Below are 8,520 nucleotides of genomic sequence, written 5' to 3'. Positions count from 1 at the left end.
AATTCTGGCCAATCAGCGCCCGGAAGCCGCTGCCGCCGCTCGCCCCACTGTCCCACTCCAGGCCGCCGACGCGGGGAAGGGGCGGCCAGCTCCCCGGCGCTGCTCAAGGCCTTGGAGCGCAGGTGGAGCCCGCCAATTCCCGCGCCCGCAGCCGCCTCCGGGCCACTCTGATGGGGCCCGGCTGCGGGCGATCGCGGGGAGGCGCGACCTGAGGGACGGTTCCGGCTCGTTAGCACCTGCCGGGGCCTCTAGGGACGGCGGAGGTCTGGACCCTCGGGGTCAGAGGGCCGGGGAGAAAGTGGAACGCAGCCGCGTTCCTTGTCCTGGGGTTTGGGGGAGGGGAGGGGTTTCCTTCAGGGTTGCTGCTTTCGCTCCGCACCGCCCACGGTCGCCCTGAGAACTCGCGGGCCTCTCTTGCGAAGGGGTCACGCGCATTGAGGGGGCCCAGGGTCGTCCTCCTGCCGCGTCCTCCTCTTGTGTAAAATCCCCTCCTCCCATGAAATCCTGTGGGGTTGCAGGCGATAAAACACGCCAGGATGCCCAGCGCAGACCCTGGCCCTGAGACAATACATGGATGGGTGGATGGATGGATGTATTAGAAAATCTTAATCACACGCATTTTAAGGGCTCTGACAAAGCTACACCCCTAAGTGAAACGAGGTTCACGGTGGCACCAAACCCAGCGCCCGACCCCGCCACTGCCACTCCGAGGAGCATGGCTTGGGTAGCCGTTGGCAAAACTCTTCTAGAAGAAACAGGAGCTCTCACGCCACTGCTGCCAATTGCGTTTCAACCACGTAACCTCAGCTGAAACATACAAGCCACTGGATTTTAACCTCTTCCATCCCCCGTCTCACGAAAACGGTGCTGACGACAGTTGTTTACCCAGCCTGTAAAAATGGTTCCTTACTGTTCACATTTGATTCATTTCCTTTTTATTTCAACTTTTATTTAATATTTGATCTGGTTACGGCTAATACAAGAGAAACCTCTGTAGAGTCGTTTTACTGTCACATTTATTAGGTTTTTATGTTTTCTCATTCTACTTTTGAAAAGATTTGTTCTTTTAAGAGTTTTGGGAAAGGGAAATCTTCTACATGTGGCTAACCTGAATTAAGGAGGAAGGCAATTTACCATAGATCTCTTGTTGAATAAGAGTCATCTTAAAACATGTCATGACAGATTTGTGCAAATCAAAATGCCTTCTTAAGGAACTTTAAGGAGCTGTCCAAAATTTGAGACAGTGCGAATTTCGTTGCTTGAAGCCAGCCAGTCAGCCAGACAGCCACTGGCTGGAGCTTTTAAGTCTTTTTGAGGGAAGGAGAGGGGTACACGTCAGGTGAAGAGCTGAACACATTTTTATCTGGTTTTGCACAACACAGCTTATTTCTCTGTGTGCGCTGAAGAAAGAGGAAATTCTAGAGACACACTCTCTATTTAACCGACCAGACTTTCCCTTTGCTTTGACTACCATCTTTATGCAGAAGACTCTCAAATCATTCTCCAGATATGAATTTCCAATTGCCTACTTTACATCTCCACCTGGATATCCCACAGGCATCCCAACTCAATGTGTCTGAAACCAAAATCAAGGTTGCCTTCCTCAAGCCTGCTTATTCTTCTGACCCCCCAATTTCTGTTACCAGCAACATTGACCTCCAGTCACCTCTGCTTGAAACCTCAAAGTGACCTTTGATTTTTTTCCTTCTCTAGTGTCTCCTCTCATCTGATCAATTGCCAAGTCTCACAGACACTCTTTTTGCAATATTTATCACATCCACCCCTCCCATCCGTTCCCACTGCTACCATGCTTGGCTCAGTTCTTATTTCTTCACTTCTTATCTTGACTATGGAATTGTTCTCCTAATTAGTCTTCCCACCTCCAATACTCCTCTTGTTCCAACCATCTTATATTTTACTTTGCCCCAGGCCAATCTTCCTAATAAATAATATACATGTTAGGATAAGGTTCAACTTCCATCCAGGAGGAAAAAAAGAAGGAGTAATGCCCTCTCCCTTTAAGAACACTTCCCAAAAGTTGCATATAATATTTCCTTTATATTTCATTAACCGGAATTTAGTTACATGACCACACCTCACTGCAAGAGATGCTAGGAAATGTAATCTTTATTTTGCATAGGCATATACCCAGTTAAAAAGTAGGGCTTCTGTTACTACAGAAGCAGGAAAGAATGATACTGGACAACTCCTTCATATTATTTCTTGTTCCAAAGCTTCCAGTGGCTCTCACTAAATTAAGAATATGCTCTTCATCCTGTTATTCAAGACCCATCATGATATGGCCTTAGCTTACTCTCCAGCCTTGTGCCCTCTATGTATGCAAAAAAAGTGGGAACGTGTGCTGCTTTCACATTTTCTTGCTTCTTCATTCAGTCCCAGTTCAGATACCACTCTCTTCCAAAGCCTTTCTTAATCCCCCTTGCTCCAACTCTGTTTGCTGTCTATAGCTTTTTGTGCTGTTCTTGTGCACCCTAGACCTGTGTTCATTGTTAACCTTCAACTGGGAGTGGGGCACTCCCTGCGCCGTGAGCACTTTCATTGGATATAAGTGTGGTGCTGAGTGGGAGAGCAGTGTTTGAGGGTGCCCTGTGCTATGCTGAATGTTATCTGCTATTGAACTAGCAAAACCTCTTCTTAAAGAGTACCTGGTCTCGGGGGCTTCCTTCAGGGACTGACAGCCCTGTACTTGCTCTGCCTATATGTGAGGCAAATCGAGAAACAGGTTTCTGCTCCTTGCCTTCCCAACAATTGGTAAAGCATTGCATTTTCTGCCTTCTTTTTCTCTCCTTTCTTTTTAAAATTCCTCTCCTTTTGCTCTTCTATTACACTTTTTTTTTTGGTCTTTTCATAATTTTACATGCCTCATCCATGTTGGTATTTAGTACAAAAAAGTTATTGATTCCTGTATTTAGACACCTCCCCCCACCACAACACTTATATATGTTCTGTCTGGGTTCTAGATGTATAAGTATCAAATGATAGAAATACCTTGAAAGTGGTTCAGTCTGACACCACTCACGATCACCACCACCACCACCATCTGAGTCTTGAATCTCTCCATAGGTTGGAGTATTGTTCAGCAAGTCTCTCCTCTCTTCTTCCTCCCTCTTGGATGGGAGTATACTTACTTACCCTTTTGACTTTGAGCTTGACCATGTGACCTACTTGGCCAATGGAGTGTATGTGAAGCCAGCAGAGGTGTCAAAACGTTTTTCAGGGTTGCTCTTGGGCTTCTGCATACACGTGACCTAGCATGCCCCTGGTAGATGCCCTCCCCCTTCATCCTGGCACCAGAACAAAGACAGAGGAGTGTGTCTGAATCCTGCCTGCAGCCTTGAGCAAGCCCAGCTCCCTTACAGCCTAAGGAAGAGCTCCTCAGGCAATGCACAGACCCAGGAGTGAGAAAAATGAATGCTGCTGTTGAGACCCACCAATTTTTGAAATCAAGTGTTATGCTGCATTATTGTGGCAATAGCTAAGTAATAAAAATCCTGTCTTTGACGTCTGTTCCAGTTATCTATTACTGCGTAACAAACCACTCTAAAATACAGTGGCATAAAACAGCAACCATTTTCTTATGCTCATGATTTTGTAGGCCAGAAATTCAGAGAGGACACAGCAGGGGGTCTCATTTCCGCTCTGTGGTGACTGGAGCCTAAGTTCGGCTTAATGGCTGAGATGACTGGGATAGCTCAACTGAGGCCATTTGCCTGCGGCGTCGGTCCTGGCTATACTGTGGGATCCTTGGTTCTTCTACACACTGTATCTACTGAGGCTGGAATGCTCAATATGACTCTTTTTATACAACTGGTGCCTGGTCTAGTGTGGCTGAAATAGCTGGGGCTGGCTGGGAATCTCTCTCTCTCTCTCTCTCTCTCTCTCTCTCTCTCTCTCTCTCTCTCTCTCAGTGTGGCTAGCTTGGGTTTCCTCACAGCATAGTGATCTCAGTATCGTCAAACTTCTTACCTAGTGGTTAACTTCCCTCAGAATGAATGTTCTAAGAAATCTAGGTAGAAGCTGCAAGACGTCTTTTGACCTGGCCTCAGAAATTCTAGAGCATTACTTCTTTCACGTTCTGTTAGTCAAGCAAGTCACTAAGGCCAGCCCAAATTCAAGGGAAGAGAAAAATTAGATGCCATCTCTAAAAGAGGGGAGTAGCAAAGAATGTGCAGCCATCTTTGATCCACAATAACACCCTTAAAACTTAAATGTGCATACGTTCTAGATCAGAGCAGCACATATAAGTCACTACTTCCAGAAGTGCCCTTGCTCTGGTGTCTCTTTGGGTGGCTGTTAGAAAGTTCCTTTGGCATCATTTAGTCAAGTTTTTAAAACTATGACTGTGCCATCCATCGTGAAGGAGAATCAGTTTCCCTCATTAAAGCAACACTATGGATTTTTTACTAATGAAATGCTAACAGTGGTGTTTTTCCTACCTTGTCAAAGCGACTATTTATCACTCCCAATATACTTATGTATTAGTGGATAACTTTTTAAATTAAGTTTATTGGGGTGACAATGGTTAGTAAAATTACATAGGTTTATAGTGTACAATTCTATAATACATCATACATATATATCCCATTGTGTGCTCAGCACCCAGAGTCAGTTCTCTTTCCATCACCATATATTTGATCCCCTTTACCCATTTCTACCATCCCTCCTCTCCCCTTACCCTCTGGTAACCACTAAATTGTTGTCTGTGTATGAGTTTTTGTTTCTTTATTTGTTTGTCTTGTTCCTTTCTTGCTTTCAGTTTCATATCCCACAAATGAGTTAAGTCATATGGTTTTCAACTTTTTCTGTCTGACTTATTTCGCTTAGCATAATAATCTGAAGATCCATCCATGTTATCACAAATGGCAGTGTTTCATCTTTCCTTGTGGCAGAGTAGTATTCCATTGTGTATATATACCACATCTTCTTTATCCATTCATCTATTGCAGGACACTTTTGTTATTTCTATGTCTTGGCCACTGTAAATAAAGCTGCAATGAACATCAGAGTATATATATATATCTTTATGGGTAAATGTTTTCAAATTTTCTGGGTAGATACCCAGGAGAGGAATTGCTGGGTCATATGGTAATTCTACTCTTAATTTTTTGAGGAACCTCCACACTGCCTTCCATAGCAGCTGCACCAGTCTGCATTCCCACCAACAGTGTATGAGGGTTCCTTTTTCTTCACAGCCCCTCCAACACTTGTTATTTGTCTTATTGATAATAGCCATTCTAACCAGTGTGAGGTGATATCTCATTGTGGTTTTGATTTGCATTTCCCTAAAAGCTAGTGAAGTTAAGCATTTTTTCATATATCTATTTGAAAATAGATATATGTCTATTTTCATAGACATATGAAAATATGTTTATGTCTTTTTGGGAGAAGTTTCTGTTCATGTCCTCTGACCACTTTTTAATTGGATCGTTTGTCTTTTTGTTGTTGAGTTGTATGAGTTCCTTATATATTTTGGATGTTAGCCCCTTAATTGAATGACGTTTTTGCAAATATCTTCTCCCATTCGGTTGGTTGTCTCTTTGTTTTGTTGATGGTTTCTTTTGCTGTGCAGAGCTCTTTAGTTTGATATAGTCCCATTCATTTATTTTAGCTTTTACTTCCCTTGCCTTTGAGGTCAAATTCATGAAATCTTCTTTGAACCCAAGGTCCATAAGTTTAGTATCTATGTTTTCTTCTATGCAGTTTATTGTTTCAGGTCTTATGTTTAGTCTTTGCTCCATTTTGAGTTAATATTGGTATATGGTGACAGCAGTCTCGTTTCATTCTTTTGCATGTGGCTTTTCAATTTTCCCAGCACCGTTTATTGAAGAGGCTTTCTTTTCTCCATTGTATGTTTTGGCTCCGTTGTTGAAAATTATCTGTCCATATTGATGTGGATTTATTTCTGGGTTTTCAATTCTGGTGGATAATTTTTATTATGCACACATGCTATCTTCTGCTAGTAAAGAGGTTATCCCAGTTCTAACTTCACATCTGGTGACAGTTCAATATTTTCCACATTATTTCGCTGGAATCGCTAGTGGCATTACTAGAATCACACAGAAGGAATTACTTTCTGCCATGAATGGACTGAAAAAGAAAATTGTATCCTTTATCACAGGCAAATTTGGGTTCTAGAGTACTTCTTTATCTTTACTGAGAGACACCAGATAGTTTAAGTAACAATTATATTAAAAAGGTTAAACTTCAGTTCAATTCTGCCCAGGTCAGCAAAACACAGCATTGTAGAAAATGCAGTGTGATTTTTAAAAAAGAACATTTGCTTTTTGAATAGATGAAATTACTTAGCAAACAGAGCAAACAAGGTGAAAATCCAAAGTAATATGTAAGTTCTTTTTCTTCCATGGTGGACGACTTAGTATGCAGAGGCATACTGGAAGCAAAGTGCTGGTGACTTTGCAATCTGTACTCCTCTCTCTGGCCTACCCTCAGTTTCATCTCTACTCACCAAAAAGGAAAAAAAAGAAAAAAGAGGGGCCATAAAGATGCCCTTAGAACCAAAAGGTCAGGCACAGACTCAGAAAAACAATTTGAGTCAATACTAAAAGGGAGTTTCGTCAGAGTGGGAATAAAAGGCAGGATGAAACAGAACTAAGATGTCTGTTTCTATGGTTTTAGAGAAGAGCTAAAGCTCTGTTAACTGTCATTTCTTCTTAGACAGGACTGGTGAAATAGGAGCATTGAAAGAGATGAGTTAAAAGATGGGAATATTAGTTTGGTATCTGTGTTTTGTGGGAAAGGGTTCTAAGAGTAGGGATTTCATTCAGTGACACAACCTGATGTTTACTGAGTTGCTTTGTAAAAGTAAATCACTTTGCAAGGCCCATATGATGATATATAAAAAAGGGAGAATGGATTACTTGGGGGTGGGGGTGATTAAAATGCATATTTTGAGCCTGGAGGAGGGCTAGGAACCTGCATTTCAACAAGCCTATCCTCCCCTCCCACATCCTCCCTCTCACCTAGATTATTCAATCAAAAAGTATTTACAAGGGCATTGAATTAACAGAGTTTAGAATTAAAGAAAAGTCCAATGTAAGGTGTAGGGCTAGACCTTCAAAGCCTGTCAGTCAAATCCTTCTGACTTAGTACAACACTAAGAGGTGAGAAGCAGGTGGGATTAGAGGGGAAGAGGATCTGATAGGGTAGAGAAGAAATGGATAATTATAATGAGTTATACTTCTCCCCCAAATTTATTATGCCTGGCACAGAATTCACTGAAGTGTGTTTGGGAAACAACCAGGGACTCCTGAAAAGATAATTACCATTACAAGAATAACTCAGTGATCCCCAAACTTGACTCCCATCAGAATCATCTGGAAAGAGTTTAAAAAGGATAGATTCCAGGGCTGGCTCCAACACTGGAACAATTTTTTGTAGCTCTGAGGTAGGACTCAAGCATTTATATATTTTTAATTCTTCCAGGTAATAGATTAATGAGATTTAATAACCAAATGCAATGGAATCCTGATGAAAATAAATCTAAAGTGTAATTTTGAGACCATTAGGGAAATTTCATGTGGACTGTATGTTGAACTTTTAAAAAATATATTTTTATCAAAAATATAGCTAACATACAATATTATATGAGTTTCAGGGGTACACCATGGTTGTTCAACATTTATAGACCTAAAGAAGTGATCACCATGATAAGTCCAGCAACCATCTGACATCATACCACGCTATCACAGTATTATTGACTACATTTCTCTTGCTGTGTGTTACATTCCCATGACTTACTTGTTTTAAACCTGGAAATTTAGACCACTATTGCCCTTCCCCTTTCCCTTCCCCTTTTTAATTTTTTAACTACAGTTGACATTCAATATTATTTTATATTAATTTCAGGGGTACAGCATAACGGTTAGACATTTATATGATTTAAGAAGTGATCCCCCTGACTAGTCAAGCACCCACCTGGCACTATACATATTTATTACCATATTATTAACTATATTCCCTATGCTGTGCTTTACCTCCCCATGACTATTTTGTAACTACCAATTTGTATTTCTCAATCCCTTCATCTTTTCCACCCAACCCCCAACCCTCCTCCCAGCTATCATCCACCAAATCTAGTACCCATATGACACTTGCATAGTTATTACAATATAATTGACTGTATTCTTTATGCTATACCCTACATCCCCATGACTACTGTGTAACAACTAATTTGTACTTCTTAATCCCTTCCCCTTTTTTTCACCCACACCCTCAAACCCCCTCCCATCTGGCAACAATCAAAATGTTCTCTGTATCTATGAGTTTGTTTCTGTTTCGTTTGTTGTTTATTTTGTCCTTTAGATACTACATATAAGCAAAATCATATTGCATCTGTCTTCCTCTGTTTGACATACTCCATTCAGTACAATAGCCTCCAGGCCCATCCATGCCGCCACAGATGACAAGAACCCATTCCCTTCCATGGCTCAGCAATATTCCATTGTGTATATGTACCACCTCTTCTTTACTCATTCTTTC

Source organism: Rhinolophus sinicus, linkage group LG05 (assembly GCF_036562045.2).
Source record: "Rhinolophus sinicus isolate RSC01 linkage group LG05, ASM3656204v1, whole genome shotgun sequence".
NCBI classification, from domain to species: domain Eukaryota; kingdom Metazoa; phylum Chordata; class Mammalia; order Chiroptera; family Rhinolophidae; genus Rhinolophus; species Rhinolophus sinicus.
Note: the sequence above shows the minus strand (reverse complement) of the source record.